The sequence below is a fragment of the Stenella coeruleoalba genome, assembly GCF_951394435.1.
Source record: "Stenella coeruleoalba genome assembly, chromosome: 9".
NCBI lineage: Eukaryota > Metazoa > Chordata > Mammalia > Artiodactyla > Delphinidae > Stenella > Stenella coeruleoalba.
Genome location: NC_137155.1, coordinates 93,570,003 through 93,597,430, shown reverse-complemented (window position 1 = coordinate 93,597,430; position 27,428 = coordinate 93,570,003). Strand labels below are relative to the sequence as shown.

Here is a 27,428-nt window from a genome sequence, read left to right as displayed (position 1 = left end):
AAATGTCTCCCTAGCATGTGATGGGCAGATCTCCCACTATTCACGACAAAAGAAGCAGCAGTGGATGCGTCGTTTCCAAATCTACTCCATTTGTTTATTTTAGGACTCTTAGTTCTAAATCTGGAGATGCAAATGATGGAAGGAGTTGTTTTCTAATCCTCTCCCGTGTGTCCTTTGGACGCACTTGTGTGTGAGTTCAATCCTGGGGCCCAGGGAGGAACCTGAGTAGACGCTCCTTTATAAATCACTAACATAGTGTTGAGAGCTGTGTTCTTTAATAGCTCTAGTTAAGTCAGCCATCTGTCCACTAAGTCACCATATAACTGCGTTTCATGTGTGACCTCAGGGAACTGATTGAAAGTAATAATAACTTCAGATATTTATAGCTATGGGCTAGGCCCTGTCCAAACACTTTATACCTATCATGAAATTTAAGCCTTACAACAACCCTCTGAAGAAGGTACTTTTATTATCTCCATTTTGCAGGGGAGGAAACTGAGGCTAAATAACTTGTCCAAAGTCAAAGAGGGAGAGGGAGACGGAGAAGGAGAGAGAGAGAGCTGGGATTCAAACCTGAGTCCCATGGTCCCAGAGTCCTTGTTCTACCCACTATGTTACACTACTTACCCCTGTGGATCCTGTTGTGTGCACCAAAGACTGAAGGCAGGGTTGGCTTAACTGTAACTTTTTATCCTGATGGTCTTTTGCGATGCCCTCAGGGCTTAAGGGAAGAATAATTGAGTTGGGAAAAAACCCACCTGTGAGATTTTTTTTTTTCACTGCTCACACAGAACACTTTCCTTTGGACACTTCTGGTCATTAAACACGTGTGGTTTTTTTTCCCCACAGCAAGCAATTCTGCAACGCTGTCTCGGTGCCCTACAATTTAACTCAATTCTGATACTATCTACCTGGAGATGACATCAGATCCACAGGTTAGGGGCTCAGTCCCGCCAGACTGCCCTCCATTTCAGATGCCAGTCCCAAGTCTAGGTTGTCACCTAGACTTATTGGCTATAAGTTAGAGTTATGACCCTCTTGTTGGTTTCAGTTAATTTGCTGGAGTGGCTCACAGAACTGAAGAAAACAGCTTATTCACATTTACCGATTTATTATAATAGGTTATGATCATAGATGAACACCCAGACGGAAGAGATGCATAGAGCAAGGTTGTGGGAAGGGACATGGAGCTTCCACGCCCCCTTTGGGGTGCCACACCCCGAGCACCTCATGTGTTCACCAGTCTGAAAGCTCTTTGGACCCAGTCCTTTTGGGTTTTAATGGAGGCTTTGTTACTTGGGTGCAGTTGATTAAATCATTGGCCATTGGTTATTGTTTGAACCTCCAGCCTCTCCCCACTTCCTGGAAACCTGGGGGTGGGACTGAAAGTTCCAACCTTGTATTCACAGTTGGTTTTCCTGGCAATCAGTCCCCCTCCTTAGGTGTGTTCCAAAAGTCACCTTGTTAACATAACAAAGGCATTTTGTTGATCTCACTGAGGAAATTCCAAGGGTTTTAGGAGCTCTGTGCCAGAAAAGGGGGCAAAGACCAAATGTATTTCTTATTATAAATCACAATATCACAATAGTAAAGCAAGAAGACAGTGATTTGCTGAGACAAGCCTCTTTCACAAAATAAATTGAGAGATAATAAATCTCTATATAAAAATGATTGTACACACACACACTTGTGGGCACACAAACACACATTTACCTTTCATTTTAAACAAATCACTGGGAAAATAAGGGTTGAAGGAAAAGTTCCTTGTTCCTTTACAAGGTAGGCAAATCAACATAGGGTAAAAATAATACCCCAAGTCACCTAGTCTCTTTTGGAATATTAAAACCAAAAGAGATGAAGAATCAGTTTTATCTTGGGGAAGTTGTTTCTGATTTTAAAATGTAAGCACAATACACATGATGAGAAAATGGACTTCTCAACTCAGAATAAATTAACTTTTATGAGTGTACATAACTCTAAAATAATGATAATGAAGTAATTCTAATAAAGGGAAGGTTGGTGTGTGAGAGGTCTCCAAAATGTTTCATAATATTTGGTTTTCCCTTTACTTAGGACTTCTTTTAAACAAGGCGAAAACTTAAGGTTTTCTGGCCTGTTTTGGAGAAGTTGTTATGAATTTTAACCATCTCATCTTTAAATCTCCATTCTTGAATTCCAGATGTTTCCCTCGAATACAGTGTACAATAATAAACACCTGCTCCTCTCTGCTTGTTCCCACCCACTTGTACAAGTCAGTCTGTAGTGTTTCAGGACCTCTGATTTGGTTTTCAAGAGGCTTTTGCTTGTCACTGGCTCTCTTCCATTTCTGCTGACCCAGGCTTCCAAGAGTGTGAGGGATCATGGGATACACTCTCTGAAGAGTTTGATGTCTCTCTTTTTATTTGTTTTGCTCATCACTGTATTAAAAAAATAAAATTCTAACTGAGAAATTTGAAGATCGAATTGGCTTTATTCAATGATGGGCAGCATCCCATCGAGGAAGTAGAAAGGAGCTCGGAGGAGCTGTAAAAAATGGAAGAACTTTACAGGCAGGAGGGGGCAGAGAAGGGAAGTTTCTAGCTAAGAGTGGATTGTTTCAGGCAGGGTCACCTTCCTTTTGTGGGGGGAAGGTGGGGGTCACCCCTCTAGTGCTGACCAGGTAATTCCAGATCTGTTGGTTAAAGGTCACATTCCTGAGAGAGGCTGAAACTGCAATTAGGTTAGATATTAAGTCTTGGTTTGCTGATGTGGGACTTAGCACAAGTGACTCCGTTTGGGGTTTGTTGTTTCATTATTAACAACGGTAGCTCATTCCTAGCTCTTAACCCCAGTACCTAGATACTTGCTGGTGAATGAATGACCAGACCAGTGAATTCAGAATTTCAGAGAAGTTCTTTATAATGAGAGACAGGCAGAGAAATGGCAGTTCCACCACCCAGTAAGTGTTGACCTCTTGCGGGTCTGATGCCCAAATCAAGTGTGGGAACGTGAACAGTGAGACTGCATGAAAACACAGCAGTTCTTCGTGCTTCTGTTAGAGAAACACTGGTGGGAGACAGAGGACAAAGGAAGGAGACACAGGACTGGAGTAACCTCAGCTGGGGGCCGGGTTTCACAGTGTTGGGTGCTGCAGAGAGGTAGTCAGCAGGAGCACGGGCTGTGTACATCATCAAAGGCATTTTTTAAATTTTACTTTTTTTAATTGATGTATAGTTGATTTACAATCCTGTGCCAATCTGCTGTATGGCAAAGTGACTCAGTTACACACATATAGACATTCTTTTTTTATGTTCTTTTCCATTACAGTTTATCACAGGATATTGCCTATAGTTCCCTCTGCTATAGAGTAGGACCTTGTTGTTTATCCCTCCTATATATAATAGTTTACATCTGCTAATGCCTTACTCCCAGCCCTTCCCTCTCCCACCCCCTTCCTCCTTGGCAACCACAAGTCTGTTCTCTATGTCTGTGAGTCTGTTTCTGTTTCATAGATAGGTTCATTTGTGCCATACTTTAGATTCCACATGTAAGTGGTATCACATTGTATTTGTCTTTCTCTTTCTGACTTACTTCACTTAGTATGATAATCTCTAGTTGCATCCATGTTGCTGCAATCATCAAAGGCATTTTAGAAGAGGCTGTGCTTGCCATAGCTGCTGGCAGTGTTGCTTCCTGCAATGGAAAGAAGAATGTTGTTGATGGGAATTCCCAAAGTTAGGCTAAAGTTGGGGGGAAGTAACGTTTCTAGGCGAAGAGGTGATCTTTTAAAGTAGAACTGGTGGACCAATACCTAAATGGCATATCCAGTTTGCTAAATATATCCTGATGTATTCAAGTGTATTTCTAACCAAGGAAAACTCATGAAGAAAGCTGTAGCGTTAAGGACAGAAAGAATGGCTTTAAAAAGTCCAGTTTATTTGGTTATATTTTTAACTTATGATTTTGAAGTTGTTTTTGACGCAGAGATGCGTTGTAAAGACAGTACAGAGAATTCCCATATACCCTTCTCCCAGCTTCCGCATATGCTCACATCTTACGTAAATAACCATGGTACAATGATCAAAGCTAATAAATTAGCCTAGTTACAATACTATTAGTGAAACTGTAGGCTTGATCTGGATCTTCCAGTTTTCAATTAGTGTCCTCTTCCAAGATCTAAATTAAATTGTCAGTGTTTTGTTTGTTTTTAAGTCATTTTAAAAAATGTATAGTGGTATTTCATTGTGATTTTAAGTGACGTTTCCCTAATGACTAGTGATGTTGAACATCTGTTCATATGCCAGTTGGACATAAGTATATCTTCTTTGGTCAAGTGTTTACAGATTTTTGCCTGTTTTTTAAAAATTGAGTTGCTTGCTTATTGTTGAATTTTTAAAATTCTTTATATATTCTAGTTATAAGATCTTTAACACCTTGTGCTTTGCAAATGTTCAAACCTGAGTCCATGGTTTAGCTTTTCATTCTCTTAATAATGTCTTTCACAGAATGAAAGTTTTCAACTTTGATAAGTTTCAATTTATTAATTTTTATACCATGAATTATGCTTTTGGTGTTATATTGAAAAACTCTTTGCCAGTCCCAAGGCAACAAAAAGTTTTCCCCTTGGTTATCTTTGAGAAGTTTTATAATTTACCTTTTATGTTTAGGTTGATGATCCATTTTGACTTAATTTTTGTATAGAGTGTGAGGAATGTGTGGAGGGTTTTGTTCTGTCTTGTTTTTTTGTTTTGTTTTGTTTTGTTTTTGCGGTACGCAGGCCTCTCACTGTGGTGGCCTCTCCCGTTGCGGAGCACAGGCTCCGGACACGCAGGCTCAGTAGCCATGGCTCACGGGCCCAGCCGCTCCGTGGCATGTGGGATCTTCCCGGACCAGGGCACGAACCTATGTCCCCTGCATCAGCAGGCGGACTCTCAACCACTGCGCCACCAGGGAAGCCCTCTGTCTTGTTTTTGTTTTGCTTTTTGCACACGGATAGCCAACTGTTCCAGAACCAATTGTTGACAAAAGTATTCTTTTTTCATTGAGTTGCCTTGGCACCCTTGTCAAAAATCAGTTGTTTACTGAGATTTTAGAGTTACTGTATTGACTAATACAATGATTATTTATTAAATCTCACATCAGTGAGAAAGAAGAAACTAGGTAAGGAAAAGAAAGTGTTGAAAAATTTAGAGTAAAATGGAGTTAGCCTTCCTTCATATAATACAAAAATAAACTCCTGATGAAATTGTTAAAATAAAAACAACTCAGTTGTCTATATTTGTGTGGGTCTGCTTCTCAACTATTTGTTCTGTTGATCTATGTGCTTATCCTTTTGTAAATAACACACTATTATAATAAGTTTTATAACTTTATGATAAGTTTTGAAATTGGATAGTGTGAATCTTCCAAATTTATTCAAGCTTTGCAGAGTGATTTTGCTGTGAGTAGCGGCTCTGGAAAAAAAGTTTGAGCAGATTCTTTTCAGCAGTAAAAACACCATAGCATTTCAGAGGAGCATTTTCTTCCTGTGGTTTCTGTTTCCTGCCACAGAAACTGCCACATCTTTCAGCCGTCTTTTGTACTGAAGTAAAAAGCAGAGGGACATTCTCTTCTTTCTTTCTTTCTATTTTTATCATACTAGATCCAGAGGCAAGTGGTAATCTAGACTGATTATTACAAGATCATCAGGATTTACATTTCAAATTTATTACACTCTAGAGATCCCCATGGTTGATTTTGTTAAGATTTTTGTTTCCTTCATGTCACCATGACCGTTTCATCATGTAATAAGCTCTGTGTTTCTTTTCCCCCCAGTGTGCATGCTATAACTCTGCTTACTTGAGATTCCATGAAAATATACTATGTGGTCAATTATAGTTTTTATATTAATAATGATTTTTATATGAAAAATATAGAACATTTTAAATAAAAAGGACTCATAATTCCATGACTCAGCAATGACCACTGTACTCAGTATTTTTATATATCTAATTTCTACATATGTTGTTTTAAAATTTTTTGTAAAAGCAAAGAAGGAATCGTAAACATTTTGCACCAAATAAAAGCCCTTTAGTTGTATTTTATAATTGGTTCAGATATGCTATTAAAGAAAACCTTTTTTGACATTTTACAGTTCTTAATGGTAATTATCTAAAGTCATTGGTTACATAATAACAATGACAGCAATAACAAGCAGTGCTTAAACAAGATAGAGCTTTAGTCTCTATTATATTAAAGTCTGGTCCGCGATGATTAAGTGGTCCATGATGACGGTAACTTTGCTTCACCAAGTCCTCAGGGACAATGCTTCTTTCAGGTCATTGCTCCTCCATCTCTAGGGTGTGGCCTTCAGCCTCAGATTCAAGGCGGTGGCATCTGCTGTCAGGGTGGTAGTGTAGAAGAAGGGCAAAGAAGAAGAGACGAAAGAGGTTGACATGACCCTGAAGTAAGACTCCCATACACTACAGAGTAGCAGTTCTTGCATACCACTGGCTGGCTTTAGTCATATTGCAACATTTGTCTGCAAAGGAGGCTTAGAAATGCCATCTGTTTGTAGGTAGTTATGTGTCTGGTTGAAACTTCTTTTACATTGGATAGAGGAAAATGAATATTGAAGAAAAACTAGCAGTGTTTGCTAGAATCATAATATATTAAAAATATACTGATGAATTCAATTCATTAATATTCTATTTAAATTTTTGCATCTACTACCTCAGATTTATTTTTAACTTTGTTTTCTTGTACTGTCATTGTTTAGGACATAATTATTTCATAAAATGAGTTGGGTAGCTTTCTCTCTTAGTCTCTGAAACTATTTATTTATTTATTTAATAATGTTTATTTATTTTTACTTGTTGACAGTTTTGCTTTATTTATTTATTTATGGCTGTGTTGGGTCTTCGTTTCTGTGCGAGGGCTTTCTCCAGTTGTGGCAAGCGGGGGCCACTCTTCATCGCGGTGCGCGGGCCTCTCACTATTGCGGCCTCTCTTGTTGTGGAGCACGGGCTCCAGACACGCAGGCTCAGTAATTGTGGCTCACGGGCCCAGCCGCTCCGCGGCATGTGGGATCTTCCCAGACCAGGGCTCGAACCCGTGTCCTCTGCATCGGCAGGCGGACTCTCAACCACTGCGCCACCAGGGAAGCCCTGAAACTATTTATTTAAAGTAAGGATTATCTTTTCCTTGAAGATTTGGAAACCTCACCTAGTAAATCTCTGCTGTACTATAGTTATTCCATCCTTTTTTTTTTTCTCATATTGTCTGTGTCTTTTCTTGTTGCTTTCTGTGTAGAGGTTTGCTTGTTTAAGTAGATATACGACCCTTATCCTGAATATTCAATTTTGGGTTTTGCATATCATCCATTGTTTCCTTGATTCCTGTTGCATTAATTTCTTCAATATCTTTTTTTAAAATTAATTTATTTTATTAATTTATTTTTGGCTTCACTGGGTCTTCGTTGCTGTGCACGGGCTTTCTCTAGTTGCGGTGAGCAGGAGCTACTCTTTGTTGTGGTGTGCGGGCTTCTCATTGCGGTGGCTTCTCTTGTTGCGGAGCACGTGCTCTAGGTGCGTGGGCTTCAGTAGTTGTAGCACATGGGCTCAGTAGTTGTGGCTCGCGGGCTCTAGAGCGCAGGCTCAGTAGGTGTGGCGCATGGGCTTAGTTGCTCCGAGGCATGTGGGATCTTCCTGGACCAGGGTTCGAACCCGTGTCGCCTGCATTGGCAGGCGGATTCTTAACCACTGCGCCACCCTTCTTCAATTATCTTTAATATAATTTTCCATCTTCCTTTAGTTTTATTTTGTCACCTCTTTAAAGTTTCTTGAATTGAACACCTAACAAACTGATTTTCAGTTTTTCTTATTTTTTTCAACAAAGAAGTGTATCATTTACTGCTAAGTACCATGTTACATGAACCCTGTATAATTTGATGTGTAGTACATTGTCACGTGATTCTAAATATTTTGTAACTTTATGATTTCCTCTTTGAGAATGTTTTTGCGTAGGTAGAGTACGCACACATTGATACATTTTTGGGCGCGTGCTGTATTCCAGGCACGTGGGATACAGAAATGAAACACAGGGGCCCTACCTTCGAGAAGATCAGTGTTTATAGCTGTCACAGGCATAAAAGGTGTTTCCTCTTAATGGCATGGTATGTTTTTTCATGTTAAGTAGGCCTCTGACTGAGTCATCCTGTATGTTTACTGATCAAGTTGCCTACAGTGGTTGGGTAGAGGGCCCTGGCCGGATGAGGCCAAGATTAATGTATAGTATGTATGCCCATAAATCCGCCTCTCTTTGTTCCTGGTACAGCTAATCTCATTTAGTGATCTTGTAAACAGTTACCTTGACACAGGAAAAAATAATGTAATTAGGTCACGTTTTTTAGTTTAGTTTTTTTTTTGTTTTTTTTTTTTTGCGGTACACGTGCCTCTCACCGCTGCGGCCTCTCCCGTTGTGGAGCACAGGCTCCGGACGCGCAGGCTCAGCGGCCATGGCCCACGGGCCCAGCCGCTCCGCGGCACGGGGGATCTTCCCGGACCGGGGCACGAACCCGTGTCCCCTGCATCGGCAGGCGGACTCTCAACCACTGCGCCACCAGGGAAGCCCTAGTTTAGTTTTCCTCAATGTACACATAGTTTAAAGAATCATATTTCTACATGGTTTTTCATTTACAAAAAACCTCGTTTTCCCTCACCATCTCATTTCCCCTACTCAGAGGAAGCCATTTTCATCTCTTTTATGAATTTTTAAAAAAAACTTATTTATTTATTTTTGGCTGTGTTGGGTCTTCGTTGCTGTGCGCGGGCTTTCTCTAGTTGCAGCGAGTGGGGGCTACTCGTCATTGCGGTGCGCAGGTTTCTCATTGCGGTGGCTTCTCTTGTTGCAGAGCACGTGCTCTAGGTGTGCGGGCTTCAGTAGTTGTGGCACGTGGGCACAGTAGTTGTGACATGTGGGCTCAGTAGTTGTGGCTTGTGGGCTCTAGAGCGCAGGCTCAGTAGTTGTGGCTCATGGGCTTAGTTGCTCTGTGGCATGTGGGATCTTCCCGGACCAGGGCTCAAATCTGTGTCCCTCGCATTGGCAGGCGGATTCTTAACCACTACGCCACCAGGGAAGTCCCATCCTTTATTTTATTTGATATTTTTGTCCGTGTCTCTAAATAACTTAGTTATTCTGCTACCTCTTGATTTTTTTCCCCCAGTTTTGGGCATTTTTTTTGACTTCCAGTTTGGAAGTTGAGGATTTATCTCTATTTCATTCTCCACACCCCAGCTTAGTATACACACACACACACACACACACACACACACACTCTCTCTCACAGATACTTCCTAACCTTCATGCTGCCCATACATTTATAACATTGGTTAAAATGATATTCAAGTTTTACATTATTATGACAATGCAAATACAGTTTGTAGTTGAGCCATGTGATACACTGTGATTACTTTTTGTTTCACATGCATATTGTTCTCTTTAGAACAATGAAAAGGGACTTTGTTTCTTAGTTTTTTATGTATTTGTCACCATCTCATTCCAGATTTGACCCTAAACTTCCACATGTTTTTCAATATGCTCAGTTACATCAGGTGTTTTATATTTTGTAGACACATCTCCTTGATCCTTTCTACCTGCTCCAATCTGGACTGGTTCTCTCTAGGCTTGCTCACACCTGCCGTTTTAGACTCTCCCCTACTCATTATCTTGATTCTCTTTGCCTCTGTCTTACGGTGAATTCTCTTTCCTGGTTCCCATGTTTTCTTCTTTCTTGGTTTACTCCCTTATTTTGGCAGAGCACATACTCCAATAGCTTCCTGAGAAAGGGTTGTAAAAATTAATGAAGAGAATCCTCAATTAAAATAGAGTCAGGAGGCCAGAAGGGGGCGCTCGCATACCCCATGATGATAGCAGAGCCCAACAGGAAGAAGAAAGACTTCCTCCTCTTTCTTGGCAAGAGCTTAGTCAATGAGAGGCAGTCACAACTCAGCCAATGAAAAGCCAAGGACTCTGTTTACTATAGCCCTCCTAACTTCCTCCCCCCCCACCCCCCCACCCCGCTATAAAAGAGTTATCCTCTCCATTTTTGTGGGGGGCTTACACGTGGCTCACCATGGTTGTAGACGTTGAATTATAATTCTTTGGTAATCCTGAATACTGTAAATTCATTTTTGCTGGAGAAATAACTGGCTGTCTATTAGGTCACCAGTTTGTATGGGAGATCCTTTTTTTTTTCTTTTTTCAAATTTGCATGTTAAAAATATCTTTATTCTAACTTCCTGATTAATGGTATGGCTGTGAATAGGACTCTACGTTGGGATACGTTTTCCCTTGGAATTTCTTCCAGCTTCCACGGTTACTGTTGAGGAGTCTAACCCCAATCTTGTTCCTTTGCGTTTAATTTACATTTCTTTCTCTGGAATTATGAAATACATTCTCTTTGTCCATAGTGTCCTGAATTTTCGTTTCATGATATTCTTTGCTGCATGCCTGTTTTACCCACTGGATTGGGATTTTAATCTGGAAAATTACATCTTCCAATTTGGGCAATCTGTTGATCATTTATTTAATGATTCTTTTTACTTTGTTTTCTCTCTTCTCTCTCTTCTGAATTCCTAATGTTCAATGTTGGCCTTTAAAATTTTTTCATCTCTCTAGCATTGTGTTCTCATTTCTGGAGGTATCCTTGACTTTGTCTTCCAACCATTCCATTGAGTGTTTTCATTTTCACTATAATACTTTAAAATTCCTTGTGTCGTTTTCTCCCCTCTGAATGCTCCTTTATAATAATGTCCATCTCTTGCTATATGCATGAAGTTACTATTGTCTCTTCAAGTTTCCATCTTCCATACTGTCTATTTCCTGTAAGTTCATGCCTCTCTGATTTGGTCTTTATATGTTTTGGTAAAGATTTTCAGCAGCTATCTATTAATCTTCAGATGACTGTTCCTGCATGAGTAGGGTTCTCTTGGTTTTTGTATATCTGAATATATTTTTATTTTGCTCTTATTTTAATGAGAATTTGATTAGGTAAAAGAGACACCTGTTTTCCCTTAGCACTTTAAATATTTGGATTTGTCAGTCTCTTGTTTCTGGTATTATTGTTGATGAGAAATACACTGTCATTCATTAGTAGTTATCCTTTTTTATTGTGTCTTTGGTAAGTTTTACGATGATCTCTTTTTCTTTGGTTTACTGAACTTTTTTCTACTATGTGTCTAGTTTGGACTATAATTATTTTTAAAATTTGTCCTGCTTGACATTCAGAAGGGGCTCTAGATATGATATTTTATATATTTTTAAAAACTGGAAAACTTTCAGCAATAATATCTTTAAAACTGTCTCGCAGACTTTTTAAAAAATTAATTAATTAATTAGTTTATATTTGGCTGCATTGGGTCTTTATTGCTGCGCGTGGGCTTTCTCTAGTTCCAGCGAGTGGGGGCTACTCTTCATTGTGGTGCACGGGCTTCTCGTTGTGGTGGCTCATTGTGTTGCGGAGCACAGGCTCTAGGTGCGCAGGTTTCAGTAGTTGTGGCTCGTGGGCTAAGCACTCAGGCTCAGTAGTTGTGGCGCACGGGCTTAGTTGCTCCATGGCATGTGGGATCTTCCTGGACCAGGCCTCAAACCCGTGTCCCCTGCCTTGGCAGGCGGATTCTTAAGCACTGTGCCACCAGGGAAGTCCCAAAAAGTGTTTTAAAAAAGTCTTTCTAAAAACTACCTATCCTTGATCTCTAAAGCAAAATAAAAACTACTTCCTTGTATTGATTCACTGAATATTAAAAATAACATAAACAATTTTCCTGTTGTATATTCATGTACTTTAATGAACTTATTAGTCATATATATTTCTAATACTATGTCACTGGTATTTTTCTGAATAATATATATTTCAGTATGTTTTTATCTCTCTTATCTTCATAAAATTGCCTGCAATATTATTTGAAGTTGCATTTTATGGCTAATACATTTGAAATTGTTGACACCTTCAATTGGTTTTCCTCTGAATATTAAGAAAATAGTCTTTATAGATGCTGAGATAATTAGTACATGCTGAGCATTAGCAAATTCTGTTAAAGGGAGGATATTCTCAATTCCAACTTTTTTGGTAGTGAATTATGTAAATATTTTATCTTCCATTCAGAAAGGGTTTCTTCAAAATATTTTATAAGACAAAACTCAAATACTTTTTTTTCTGTCCATAATTCTTTGAATATTCCACAAAATGCAAATTCTGCATGATTCCATTTCTTAATTTTATTTCACTGAGGGTATTTATTTTATTTCATTGGGTGAGTATACACTTACCCAATCAAAAATATTAACTCTATTAAATATTCTTTTTAGAAGTTGAGATATTCTAAAGAATAATTTTTAAGTTTTGAAATTAAATCTTCTGTACTATTGAGTACACGTGGTTTAGTTTTTAGGTTTTTTCCCTTAGTTTTGTAGGGTTAAATGACAGTGTTTTCCTATTTTTAAGTTGCGTTTCAATCATTGTAATTTACTAAAACCTTTATAGGCTGAAACATTTTTTTGCGCCATTTGTTTAATCTTTTGATTATACAGTGTATATTTTCCACAAAAGTAATCAAAATTTACAGAAATTGCTTACCAAAACATTCAGCATAATTGTAGGCAACTTAGGTTCATTTATTAAGTAGTTCATCAAAGATTCAAACATATCGGCGGGGGAGAGCCGGCGGAGGAGGTCCAGCCTCTGACCGATGACGTGTCAGGGGGGAATTTGATTCAATGCATCCTGGAGAGGAGGAGGGAGACGCCAGCAGGGAGGATGGAGAGGAATTCCACTACGACAGCTTAGATCAGGGAAACGTTAGTTTTGAAGAAGAGGAAGCCAGACAGCCAGAGCTGCTGGATTAAGATGAAGCAGAAGCCCGAGTGGTAGGAGGTTGAGTCTTAAAGATGCTTCTGTTACCAGGCCTCTGCTTCCAGTTCTTTAAAAGTTACCTGGTTGGGGCTTCCCTGGTGGCACAGTGGTAAAGAATCCGCCTGCCAATGCAGGGGACATGGGTTTGAGCCCTTGTCCAGGAAGATCCCACATGCTGCCGAGCAACTAAGCCTGTGCACCACAACTACTGAGCCTGCGTGCCACAATTAATGAAGCCCGCGCGCTTAGAGCCCGTGCTCCGCAACAAGAGAAGCCACCAGCCCCTGCTAGCCGCAACTAGAGAAAGGCCGTGTGCAGCAATGAAGGCCCAACGCAGCCAAAAAAAAAAAAGTTACCAGGTTATTTTGCCATGATTTTTTTAGTGCTGTTTTCTCCTAGGAGAAAGAAAAACATCATATGACTGTAACTCTGCTAAAGATGGTTAATGGAAATGGAGTCTGGCTAAGTTAGCTGAGTGACTAGATAGTGAAGTCCTTCTCTCAAATTACCCACAAGCGAGCCAGGAAAACACCTAGAAAATAAGAATTCCTGTGTGCAATGCTCATAAAACACAACGTAAAAAAAAAAAAAAGATTCAAACATATCTAAAGTATGACTGATGAGAAGGAGCAAAAGGAGAAATTGGGCTTCCCTGGTGGCGCAGTGGTTGAGAGTCCGCCTGCCGATGCAGGGAACATGGGCTCGTGCCCCGGTCTGGGAGGATCCCACATGCCGTGGAGCGGCTGGGCCCGTGAGCCATGGCCGCTGAGCCTGCGCGTCCGGAGCCTGTGCTCCGCAACGGGAGAGGCCACAACAGTGAGAGGCCCGCGTACCACACACACATACACACATACACAAAGTCAAATAATAAATAAGTACTCATAAATTTATACTGGACAGAAAAATGACACAAGTACCATAGCAGGAGCATTCAGACGCCTCTCTACTTGCTCCATGAAAGAGCTGCTCAGCTTCTGTTTCCTGTACACTTTGCACCTAAGCTATAATTTCTCATTGCCCCCCTACTGTTCTCACCAACTGGTGGCCTGAAGCCCGCTTGCAAACCTCATGCCGCAGCATGAGCCACGCTCTGCCCGGTGGAGATGGCAAGAGCAGCAGCGTTGTTTTCTTTCCTACTGCCACTCAAGGCTGGGAGGAGCCAGTGGTCCCAAGCCACTCATTTATGAGTACACTTTGTTTTTGAAGTAAGTTCCCTGGATATTGTCCTTTAAAAAGAGGTATTAGTCCTGCTATTTCTGGAAACTGTAGGGAATAGCCGGCTGGGTTTTCAGTGGAACATCTCACTTTCTACTGTGACTTATGCCCAGAAGACCTTGGCAGAAGTCGGAATACAAAGTGAAAGTACTCAGCCCATCCTGGCATGTTTTAATGCAAATAATCAAAAAATTAAAATATGGGACAAACGCTAAATTGGACAGGGTCCTGGAGCAAAAGGCATAAATTGATACACTTACAGAGCTCTTCTGTAGCACTAGATGAATTCTTCAACACTGTCTTTTAATTTACAAATATTTAATTTATTGAGTCAACTTCACAGTTCCTTTGCACTTTGAAAACTTCGGTGAGTACATATATGTATTTGCAAGGTTTCTCATTGGTTATTTTTCCTGTTTAGCACTTATTGTTTCGTTTCCGCCTCTTTAGAAAACTCTGCCTCTTTCAAGATAGTTCTGTTAGTTTAATAATAGGTTGGCATTTGATTTCTTTTTTAAAAAGAATTAATTTGATTGTGGCAAGAATGCTTGAGATGTACCCTCTTAACAAATGTTTAAGTGTACAGTGTAGTATCGTTGACTATAGATATAATTTGAACAGGAAGTCTGTAGAGTTTATTCATCTCGCTTAACTGACACTGTATGCCTGATGATGAGGGTTTTTGTTTTGTTTTGTTTTTTGTTTTTATTTTGGCTACACCCTGTGGCTTGCAGGATCTCAGTTCCCCCACCAGGGATCGAACCTGGGCCTCCGCAGTGAAAGGGCTGAGTCCTAACCACTAGACCACCAGGGAACTCCCTGATGATTAGTTCCTATATGTGTTTCACAGTTTGGGTTTGGAGTTTCATCTTGATCCCGGGAGTCTCTCCCCCCTCAGTAGTCACCTGTCCCTGTCTAGCAGTTTTATAGCATTTACGTCACTCGTTTCCTGGACCCCCTGGCTTCCCGGTCCAGAACTAGAATTCTTGCGTGGTTCTGATATTGTTGGGTGTTGCAGGTATTTCGTTTCTGTGATTTGTGGCCCTTTTCATGTGTACATTTTGGGTAACACTTTGGCTCCAGGTTTTACATCGTTTTTCTTCAAAATGATTTCTCCTCTTAACCCTCACCCCATTTCTGACCCTAATAAATGACTAAACTTTTAGTGTTTTATTTTTGTTTTGTTGTTAGGTCCCATAAAAATGTGACCTTAGCTCCAGCGGCGACACCGAAAGAGTCACGTCAAAATGTTTTGGAACCATTTTATGGCGGAACTGTCTGATGTGATGCAACAGTTTTCTTTCTCTTCCCTTCCTTCCTAGGAGTTGTTGTTGGTCTTCTAGTCATCTGTCCTCATCCATCACTGTTCTTTAACACAGTGAAATGTTTACCTTAGTTTATGTTCCCCCACGGGCGGACTTTGAGATGAAGATTCGAATGGAAGTATTTTTTAGCTTTCTGGAAAATTTAGGGAACATAGGCAAGGGAGTGTGGTTATTAATAGAGTCAGAGGAATGTAATAAAGGGTCATTATGAAGCTAGTTACCACTGTGGAAGACAGACGCTTAATCCTGAGGGCGGGCGCTCATAATTATGACCCCCCAGAGAGGCTTAAGAGCACAGGTGATCTGTGTCAGTTTCCATCGGTCACTGGTTGAAGGTTGCTCCTCGGGGTCGTTAGAGTTCGCATTCCCACCCAGCGCTTCCAGGCTGCCGTGTGTGTGGGCGGAGTGGTCTTCTGTATTTCTGGAAAAAACCTACCAGCACAGAGATACAGATTGTAATACTGTGGTTTAGAAGAAAAATATATTTGGTCATTTAGATGAAAATGCATTTCTCATATATAATATATTATATAATTATATAATATATTTGGTCCTCCGTGGTTCTTGCCCTTTCAGTCCCACCTGCCAGGACCTCTGGAGAGGGGAGAGGGGTTGGAAGTTGAATCAATAGCCAATGGCCAATGATTTAATCAATTGTGCCCATGTAATGATGCCACCATGAAAACCCACAAAGATAGGGTCTGGAGAGCTTTCAGGTGGGTGGTCACTTGAGGTGCTGGGGGAGTGGTCCCTGGAGACGGCTCTGCACCCCTCTCCACATACCTTGCTCTGCACATCTCTTGCATCTGAATGTTCATCTGTATCCTTTATCATATCCTTTTATAATAAACCAGTAAACATAAGTAAACTGTTTTCCTAAGTTCTGTGAGCTGCTCTAGCAAATTAATTGAACCTCTGATTGATAGAAGATCAGTGAGAAGCACAGGTGGCAACATGGGCTTGTGATTGGCATCTGAAGTTGGGGTGGGGGAATCTGGTGGAACTGATCCCTTAACCTGTGAGATGGGATTCTATCTCTGAGTAGGTGGTGTCCGTATTAAGTTGAATTGTGGGACACCCAGCTGGTGTCACAGAGAATTGCTTGGTGTGGGGAAACCCCCGCACGTTTGGTGACAGAAGCGTTCTGTGTGAGTGTGGTAGTAGTGTAAAAATAAAGGAGACGCACAGGAGAAAAACAGAGGAGGAAACGTCTGGATTTTTCCCTACACAGGTGAAAAACTGAGTTTCCCCTATGTATACAGATAATGGTGGATGGAATTGTTCAGCACCTACAGAAATGGTAGGATCCGAGGGATATGGACAAGACACTGGCAGTAACTCTAAGGCTTCTTGCTGCAGATACCTGCAACTTGACCCTTGGAGGATCTCTTGGAATGCAGGGGCACAGTGTGCCTGGGAGTTAATGCTCTGGGAAAACAGCTATCAGCCAACAGTGGAGGGGAGCCAATGGAAAAAGACCCCAACTCTTTGTCCTTCAAGTGGGACAACTTCAATGATTGGAGCATACTTGGGTTCCAGTTGTGCACAGTTGAAACCTATTCATCAGCTCACTCTGTATTTTCTTCCTCCTATTTCATATCTCAGTTCCTCACTTAAGGTGAGATTCCAGAGTTGTATCAACCCACCTGCTATAGGGCAACAAGAACTCCACTGTCAGTGTTAAATGAGATGAAGATAGTTCCTGGCCTACTGTAGCATTAAAATATTTGGACTTTAACTTTTGGGAGGTTGGGATGCTGTATAGGCAGTGTTTGAATAATATGTGGATGAGGGTAATTGTAAGGGTGTGGCATTGGATGCCTGTAGTTATTATTTTTTTAAATATTTATTTGGCTGCGTTGGGTCTTAGTTGCGGCACGCGGGGCTCTTCATTGTGGTGCACAGGCTTCTCTCTAGTTGTGGTGCACGGGCTCCAGAGCACGCGGGCTCAGTAGTTGCGGCACACGGGTTCTCTAGTTGTGGCATGCGGGCTCTAGAGAATGTGGGTTTGGTTGCCCCGCGGCATGTGGGATCCTAGTTCCACGACCAGGGATCGAACCTGCGTCCCCTGCATTGGAAGGCATTTTTAACCACTGGACCACCAGGGAAGTCCTGGCCTGTAGTTACTGATCATAGGAACCTAGAAGAAGTGACAGGGTCAAGAAAGTTGATGATTAATTCAGCATATGATTTCAAAGTCAGAAAGTGTTCAGAGCAGTTTAAAGAGATCCTCATCTCTTGCAATTTTCAGTACACCTAATGAAAATCAGGTATACTGAAAATCAGGCCCAAGATTTTATTGTCATGGTTGCAGATTTTAAAAGAACTGGATTCACAACCCTAGCAAGATTCCTATGATAAAGTCAGGATACTCACAAGGAGTGAATGGATTCTAAGACTTGGGATGGAGAGATTTGGGTAGATGCAAATGAGAACATTTACCCCAAGATAACCCTGAACCTCTGAACGTTGCTAGAAAAGAGCAGACTCCTTTTGCCTAGAGGCTATGCACCTGAGATGGATGTTTTCGCCTTGTTCCTCTTGAAATCTACCTCTACATCTCTTCATTGCTTTTAGCCAATAACTATAGAGTCAGTATCAGCTTGGCCCAAGCAAAGAAGGACTGTCTCTGTTCTGGGAAGGAAGGATTACTCATCAAAGCGCTGGCAGTGTCTATCAGCAGGAATGAGGAGAACATGTGTGGAAATGCTTTTAACTGTCTTGTACCACAGAAGACAGAGTATAAGGTTAGAGTTTGTTGACATAGAGGGTGTGTTATCTATTGCTGCATTACAAATGACCACACATGTCATGGCTTTAAAACACACACACATTTATTATCTCACAGTTTCTGTGGGTCAGGAATCCTGGGCACAGCGTAGGTAGGTCCTCTGCTTTAGGATCTTTCATAGGCTGCAATCAAAGTGTCAGTCAGGACTCAGTTCTCGTCAGAAGGCTCAATTATGGGAATATCTGTTTTCAAGCATGTGTAGCTGATGGCAGGATTCAGTTCCTTGTGAGTTGTTGGACAGAGGGCCTTAGTTCCTTCCAGGCTATTGGTTAGAGGTTATGCTCAGTTCCTTGCCATGTGGGCCTTTCCATAATGGCAGCTTGCTTCGTCAACTCAGCAAGGGAGAGAGTCTATTAGCAAGGTTGAAATCACTATCTTATGTGACCTTTGTTGATAACTGACATCTCATCACCTTTGCTATGTTCTACTAGTTAGAAGCAAGACATAGTTCCTGCCCACTCTCAAGTGAAGGGGATTACACAAAGGCATGAATACCACGAGGCAGGGATCATTGGGGATCTTGGAAGCTGCCTACCATAGAGGCCTTCCGGCAAAGGATACTTGTAAGCAGTTTGAAACTCTGCTGGTATGGTTCCTTGAAGTCTGGAGATGTGGTGACTTAAAGATTATGTGGATACGGTCAAACTGTCTGGCCAGAGTATCTGGGAAGGATTCAGAAGACTCCGGGAGGGGCTTCCCTGGTGGTGCAGTGGTTAAGAATCCGCCTGCCAATGCAGGGGACACGGGTTCGAGCCCTGGTCCGGGCAGATCCCACATGCAGCGGAGCAACTAAGCCCGTGCGCCGCCAACTACTGAGCCTGTGCTCTAGAGCCCGCGAGCCACAACTACTGAGCCCGTGTGCCACAGCTACTGAGCCTGGGCTCTAGAGCCTGTGCTGCGCAACAAGAGAAACCACCCCAATGAGAAACTCGCGCACCGCAACAAAGAGTAGCCCCCGCTCACTGCAACTAGAGAAAGCCCGCGTGCAACAGTGAAGACCCAATGCGGCCAAAAAAAAAAAAAAAAAGACTCCGGGAGGTGGACATGTCAGAATGGATATATCATATAAGGCCAGAGAATCAGGAGACATGGTTGCTTGAGAAAGCCCAGAAGACATACCCTTCAGTAAAACAGTTAAAAAAAAAAATGTGCTAGCGGGAAGGTGGCTGCAGGGCAGGAAGAGAGCCCTCACTAGAACCTGGTCATGCCGGCACCCTGATCTCAGACTTCTAGCCTCCAGAACTGTGAGAAAATAAATTTCTGTCGTTAACCCACTCAGTCTATGGTATTTTGTTATGGCCGCCCGAGCTAATATAAATCCTTTATTTTGGCCATACTGCTTGGTAGAACCTGTGGTGCTAGAGAGATCCGTGGTAGATTAAGGACCCTGAGTGTCGTCTCTGCTAAGCCTGAGGAGGAGAGTTGCAGAGCAGACCGGTAGCATTCTGGAGCAAACCTGTGCTCTCTGCAGCAGAAAACGAATTATTTGAAAAGCTGCACTTGGGCATTATAGAGACCCAATACCTGATCAGGAAACGCCAAGAAACCAGAGTTCCCTCTTGTGACTTAGGCATTGGGAGGCCCACAAATGATATACTTGAGTCGGTACAGCAGCAATCCTTCATACAACGGAAATAGCACAGTTGAAATTGGACCCAACTGGCTCCAGAGGGCTTATGGTACAGAAACACGTGGTTCATACCCCATGTCAACTACTTTGGCTGCACTTAAACCCCCCCCTTCAGATTGGACCTACAGCCTCACGGGTGGGGGAGTTCCTATATCTAGGTTTCGGAGGAAATAAACCCAGGTGTGCTTCACAGATTAGTTGGCTCGGTTTGTTTTTGTGAGCTAAAGGTAGACGGTTGGCACGCCTGAACTTCACTCAGGGGTTCTCTAGGAAAACAGCTGGGGGAGAATATTCTCAGTGGGCAAAGCTACAAGCAGTATACCCGGTCATCAATTTTGTATGGAAGGAAAAGTGACTTGAAGTAAAGATACACCATGGGCTCTTGAGCAGTGGTAAATCTCTTGGCTGGTTGGTCCAGGGCCTGGGAGGAACAAGGTTAGAATATCTGACCCAGCAGGTCTGGAGGAGAGCCATCGAAAGGAACCAGTGGATGTGAACACAGAATGCTTGGTTCTTGGTGTCTCACGTTAGTGCTTGTAACAAAGGATCTGACACAGAGCAGACGCTGAACAATTAGAGGGTAGGATGACCTGTTCTATGGATGTCAGCCAGCTCCTGTCCTCTGCTGCTCCAGTGCTTGTGTGCTGGCTAATGAGGTGGGGATTTTTACTAAATAAGCACTTCCTATCACTGCCATTGACATTGACATTGACTCATGCCCTGAGATGTTAAAGTATATGCTAAAATCACACAGGGAACTATCCTCAATATTATGTAATAACCTGTAAAGGAAAAGAATCTGAAAAAGAATAGATATAACTGAATCTCTGTGCTGTACACCCGAAACCTACATGATACTGTAAATCAACTATACTTTAATAAAAAATAAAGTATAGGGCTTCCCTGGTGGCGCAGTGGTTGAGAGTCCTCCTGCCGACGCAGGGGACACGGGTTCGTGCCCCGGTCCGGGAAGATCCCACATGCCGCGGAGCGGCTGGGCCCGTGAGCCATGGCCGCTGAGCCAGCGCGTCCGGAGCCTGTGCTCCGCAACGGGAGAGGCCACAACAGTGAGAGGCCCGCGGACAGAAAAAAAATAAAAATAAAAAAAAAATAAAGTATATGCTAAAATTAAAAAAAATACACTTCCTACCATAAGTGATTTAAATGTTGCAGCTGCCGACCTTTCAAAAGCAGACTAAATACTGAGACCGTTAATTGAGTACCGTCTCTCAAGGAGACCATTTGATAGAATAATGATTACACTGGATCCTTTTGACTCTTGAGCGGGCAGTGTCTTGTGTTTACTGAGAATGATACATATTCTAGATACGGATCTCTTTCCTGCCTGCAGTGTCTTAGCCAGCATCACTGTCTGAGAGCTCACAGAGTATCTGATTTCTAGACCCATCTAATATCTCTTAGATCAATGGAATCAATTTTTAAATGAAAGTTGCCGCAAGGGACACATGATCAAGGTATGTACTGATTTCTCAAATTAATTGCATTATCAGGAAACTACTGGCCCTATGGCATGCCAGGAAAAAAATCTCATAAATGAGCCGCTAAGGAAATGACTTGGCAGTCATATTCTTTAGGGGTATGGTGATGTCCTTCAAGATGTGGCATGTGTTTGGAAACAACGGCCATTCAATGTTACTTTGTCTTTGATAGCTAGAATAGATTGGCCCAGGGATCAAAATGGTCTCTCTTACCATCACTTCTGGTTGTGGAAGTGCTGGGTCAGAAGGTATGTACATAATTAAAGTAATGTCAGGTGGTTCTCCAGATAGCTGCACCTATTTACGCACTCCCACTAGCAGCGCCGAATGGTCCTCATAACCCCTCATTGCCCGCTAACAATTGGTATCACCTTGCTTTCTGAGTTTTGTCTTATTGTGAGGAAAGAGCATGGGCACAGGGAAGGGACATCATGGTTAGGAGCCTAGCAAACCTGAACTTCTGTGAGTCTTTTCCCTGCCACCAGTTGAAGAGGAATAAGATGTGATAATCTTAGGACTTCAGATGAGTTGAACTTTCAGATAACTGAGAGGGGCAGCAGGATATAACTGGACTGAAACAGGAGGGAAACTTAGAACCGTTGCTCAGTTCTACCCTTAATTTTAGCCCTAGGGACAGTTCTCTCTCTCTGGACATTTCCCCTCCTACGTTAAATGGTGAGAATACTTCCTGTCTTCTCTTTCTCCTCATTTGCTAGGGAGTGAATGCTCATGTGTTATATCTGAGAAGGTTTCTTGAAATTCCAGTGCCTTAGAACCCTGGGGTGTCTAAGCAGATACAGGACTAAGTTTTGGGGAAAGAGCACAGGTAGGACAGTGCGAAGTCAGTAGGAAGTTTATTTTACTGTCCACACAGATGCCTACAAACGCAGGGATAGCAGACTTTCCAGATCAGAGTATGATGACAATGCGTGTGACACAAACTTCATAACCAGTGGAGGGGTACGATTCCGCGTCAGAAGGGCATATATTCTCCTTTGACACAACTTGAGCCTTCCCTGGTATGATCGTATTTTCTGGAGAGAAGAAGCAAAGCTATGTCAGGCAACCGGACTCCACTTCTGGTCTTCTCACTTGGGCTCCACCCACAAACCCTCCTATCCTGCCTTTTTTTGGGGTGTGTGTGTGTGTGTGTGTGTGTGTGTGTGTGTGTGTACAAATGCTTACTTTTCTTTTTAAAGTTAATTTATTTTTGGCTGTGTTGGGTCTTTGTTGCTGTGCGCGGGCTTTCTCTAGTTGCGGCAAGTGGGGGCTACTCTTCATTGCGGTGCGTGGGCTTCTCATTGCGGTGGCTTGTTGCGGAGCACGGGCTCTAGGCAGGTGGGCTTCAGTAGTTGTGGCTCGTGGCCTCTAGAACTCAGGCTCAGTAGTTGTGGCGCAGGGGATTAGTTGCTCTGCGACATGTGGGATCTTCCCAGACCAGGGCTCAAACCCGTGTCCTCTTCATTGGCAGGTGGAATCTTAACCACTGTGCCACCAGGGAAGTCCCTGAATATATCTTTATTCATTGCTCTGCCTGCTTATTCTACCCCTTCATTTCCCTTTTCATTCCTTTGCACCTGACATTATTCATGTCATTCCTCACTTATAACTTCAGCTATTATTGTGATCACATGCTTTCTTCTTTGTTTCCTTTCCATGTACTCAAGAACAATGCTTTCATTCCACCTCGCCCTGGTCACAATGGCCCTCCTTCATAAACATTCTCCAGTGTTGTAATTTTCTTTACACCTGCTTCTTCTCTTATTTACTTGAATAATTTTCATCAGAGGGACATGCTAGCTGAGATCAGTGAAGTAAGGCAGAAGAATCTAGGAAGTGTCCATGTGGGAAAATCCAGGAAGAGCTCCTTGCTGCGGTTTAACTCCCTTTGAAGGACTAGCCACATCCTTGAGGACACACCTCTAGCATGTTCTCACGGCAGTGCTCCAAAAGGTGCAGCTGACAATGGGTTGAGAGAATCTATTGAATCTATGTTCTCCCATAGGGCGGCAGGGAACTGCAGTTTTCAGAACCTTCAGTGCACATGACAAATCTTATGTATCGTGCAGGTCACGGCTAATTTGATGAATTATTTTGTATGTCAACTTGGCTAGACCATGGTACCTAGTTTTGGGTTAAGTACAAGTCTAGATGTCACTGTGAGCTATTTTTAAATCAATAGACATTGAGTAAAGCGGATTACCCTCCTTAATGTGGGTGGGTCTCATCCACTCAGGTGAAAGCCTTTAGAGAAACGACTAAGGTCCCCAACGAAGAGGAAATTCTGCCTCCAGAATGCCGTCAGACTTGACCTGCAACACCAGCTCTTCCCTGGGTCTTCAGTGTGCTGGCCTGCCCTGTAGATTTCAAACTGGCCAGTCTCTACAATTACCTGATTCAGTTCCTTAGAAAAATCTCTCTTTTTATATATATACACCCTGTTGGTTTTGTTTCTTTTTTGAGAACCCTAATACAACTGGTGTTTGGAAAGGGATAATATATGTTGAAAGGGTTGGAATTCATATTGGTGAATTGGTATATTTGAAACCTTGCATTGAAATCGGTTTCTAAACACATGATATAGCAGACATTTCACCTGGGAAGGGCTGATGAAGAGTGGAGAAAATATACCACTTAGGCACCTTGGGCTGAATTCTCAGTGCTATTTCTCTGGGCTTCAGGATGTTTCAGTGTTACTTTATGATGCGGTAAAGTCCTGGGATGTAAGACAGATTATTGCCTATTGAGCGTAATTTTGAAAGGCACTACATAATGATATTTACCTCTATTTTAGTTTAAAAATTATTATTTTTTAAATGAAACAGTGTAGGGGGAGGGGCTATCATTTTTTTAAAATTAATTAATTAATTTTTGGCTGCGTTGGGTCTTCGTTTCTGTGCGAGGGCTTTCTTTAGTTGCGGCAAGTGGGGGCCACTCTTCATCACGTTGCGCGGGCCTCTCACTGTCGTGGCCTCTTGTTGCGGAGCACAGGCTCCAGACGCGCAGGCTCAGTAGTTGTGACTCACGGGCCTAGTTGCTCCGCGGCATGTGGGATCTTCCCAGACCAGGGCTCAAACCCATGTCCCCTGCATTGGCAGGCAGATTCTCAACCACTGCGCCACCAGGGAAGCCCTAAAAATTATTATTTTTTTAAAGTGATGGGGTCGCGTATTGGTCAAGGACATCATAGAAATTGATGGTCATGGAATAATGGAACATGGTGAGGATGACTTAAGGACCAGTATGAATGACCATCATTTGTCTTTCATTCCATCACATATGTTTGATTATAGGACTCCTGGGTATGTTAGCCTGATGTGAACGTTTTCAGACATTGGTTAAATAATTCTGATGTAAGCAGCAATGGATATCTGTTCTGGAAAGTGATGTGGTTTGAGAGCCATTAAGCCCATTAATCATTACAGCATAGTTTCCTCAACTGCTACCCAAACTGCATAGAAGATCTGGATGGAGGACTTCCCTGGTGGCACGGTGGTTAAGAATCCACCTGCCAATGCAGGGGACATGGGTCCGAGCCCTGGTCCGGAAAGATCCCACATGCTGCAGAGCAACCAAGCCCATGCACCACAGCTACTGAGCCTGTACTCTAGACCCGTGAGCCACAACTGCTGAAGCCTGCACTCCTAAAGCCTGTGCTCTGCAACAAGAGAAGCCTCCACAACGAGAAGCCCGCACGCCGCAACGAAGAGTAGCCCTCACTCGCTGCAACTAGAGAAAGCCCGCAAGCAGCAACAAAGACCCAACTCCGCCAAAAATAAATAAATGTATATACAAAAAAACTTCCTTTAAAAGAAAAGATCTGGATGGAGATGAAGAATATCAGGCAAACCTTGCAACACCATGTTTTCTTTTACGTTTTCACTGGGTTTAGCTTAAAATCAGGAACTAGGCAAATACATGAGGCAAAAATCTATGTGTCCCAAGTCGGTTCCACAGTTGACACAGAGGTGTCAATATTCATGGGGCTACATATATCTGAAAAGATCAATATTTCAGGGGCAAGATAGAATCTAATTAGCGGCCACAGTTCTGTAGATGGTATGTACGAGTGTTTTCAAAATGTTATGACAAAAGTTTGGGGATACTAAAAATAGAACTACCATACGACCCAGCAATCCCACTACTGGGCATATACCCTGAGAAAACCATAATTCAAAAAGAGTCAAGTACCACAATGTTCATTGCAGCTCTGTTTACAATAGCCAGGACCTGGAAGCAACCTAAGTGTCCATCGACAGATGAATGGATAAAGAAGATGTGGCACATATATACAATGGAATCTTACTCAGCCATAAAAAGAAATGAAATTGAGTCATTTGTAGTGAGGTGGATGGACCTAGAGACTGTCATACAGAGTGAAGTAAGTCAGAAAGAGAAAAACAAATACCATATGCTAACACATATATATGAAATCTTAAAAAAAAAAAAGAAAAGGTTCTGAAGAACCTAATGGCAGGACAGGAATAAAGATGCAGACCTACTAGAGAATGGACTTGAGGACACGGGGAGGGGGAAGGGTAAACTGGGACGAAGTGAGAGAGCGGCATGGACATATATACACTACCAAATGGAAAATAGATAGCTAGTGGGAAGCAGCCACATAGCACAGGGAGATCAGCTTGGTACTTTATGACCACCTAGAGGGGTGGGATGGGGGGGTGGGAGGGAGACGGAAGAGGGAGGAGATATGGGGATGTATGTGTACGTATCGCTGATTCACTTTGTTATAAAGCAGAAACTAACAGACCATTGTAAAGCAATTATACTCCAATAAAGATGTTAAAAAAAAAAAGTTTGAGGATAATGCCATCTTCTTCTCCATGTTATTGTTCAGAAAGCCAAGCTAGCAGATGGCTCCTAAAGGGAAAAAATGAAACCAAAATTGTCATGTCTTTTAAGTAATGAACAAGTATAGTAGTTTAAGAAACCGAATAGAGGCTGATGAAATCAGATTGTAAACCACTCAGGAGGCTCACAGTGAAAATGTGCTCAAGTGCAAGGGGAAGGGATTAAGGATTAGGGACAGGTTTGCCACAGGCTAAATTTGCAAAGAGAAAGGTGATCCTGGACCTGACAGTGCTGAAAGAAGGAAGAGGAAGTTGAGATGACCAATGAAAGAGGAAGAAAGAGGACTTCCCTGGTGGCGCAGTGGTTGAGAGTCCACCTGCCGACGCAGGGGACACGGCTTCGTGCCCCGGTCTGGGAAGATCCCACATGCCGCGGAGCGGCTGGGCCCGTGAGCCATGGCCGCTGAGCCAGCGCGTCCGGAGCCTGTGCTCCGCAACGGGAGAGGCCACAACAGTGAGAGGCCCGCGGACAGAAAAAAAAAAAAAAAAAAAAGAGGAAGTTAAGACCAAAAAAGGGAGTTATAGAAGCCAACAACGCATTCAGCAAGTACTGTGTGCATGACATTGTGCTAAGTATCTCACATATACTAACTCACTTAATCTTCATAACAACCCCATAAAGTAGGTTTCCAGTTGTATCCCGTTTTACAGGTGGGGATGTGGAGGCACATAGCAGGTAAATATATTGAGCCCAGGTCCCGTAGCCAGTACCTGGTAGAGCCAATTTTGGATCCAGGTTTTGTGGAATCTGGAAGTTTTGTTTTATAGTATCGGGAACCTCTTTCAGAAGCAGAGTACAGGCTTACACATATGAAATACAGATACAGGACCTTGGAAGAGGCTGTAAGCGAGGGGCCCTGAGTCTTCACATCATTAACTTTACTGTGAATACATCTTTTGATGGAGCCAGAATTTGAACACAGGCCTTCTGGTTCTAGAACCTGAGCTTTTAGTGATTCCACTGCCTACTGGTAAGGACAGGGCCCCAGTGAGCCCTCCCAAACGGAGTGTCCCAGAGCGGGTAGATACAAGGCCCACTCTAAGCACACGTTTTCCCTTCCATGGCCAACCATTCTAGGGTGTTTCCCCATAAAGTTGATGTGAACAGTCTCAGCATTTATCCTTTCTTCTATCTATCCGTCTCTCCACCCATCATCGTCCCAGTCCCTTCAGATAATCCATTCTACAAATACTGGTTAAGTACCTATCATTACAGAGAGGCTTTAGATGAT

General features: G+C 42.4%; 1 protein-coding gene across 2 annotated transcripts in view; it reads left to right on the top strand.

Annotated features, from left to right (window-relative positions):
- The window catches only part of LOC307191863 (uncharacterized protein), a 145,123-nt gene that overhangs the window by 23,286 nt on the left and 94,409 nt on the right, over positions 1-27,428 (top strand). The gene's annotated exons all lie outside the window — the stretch shown is intronic.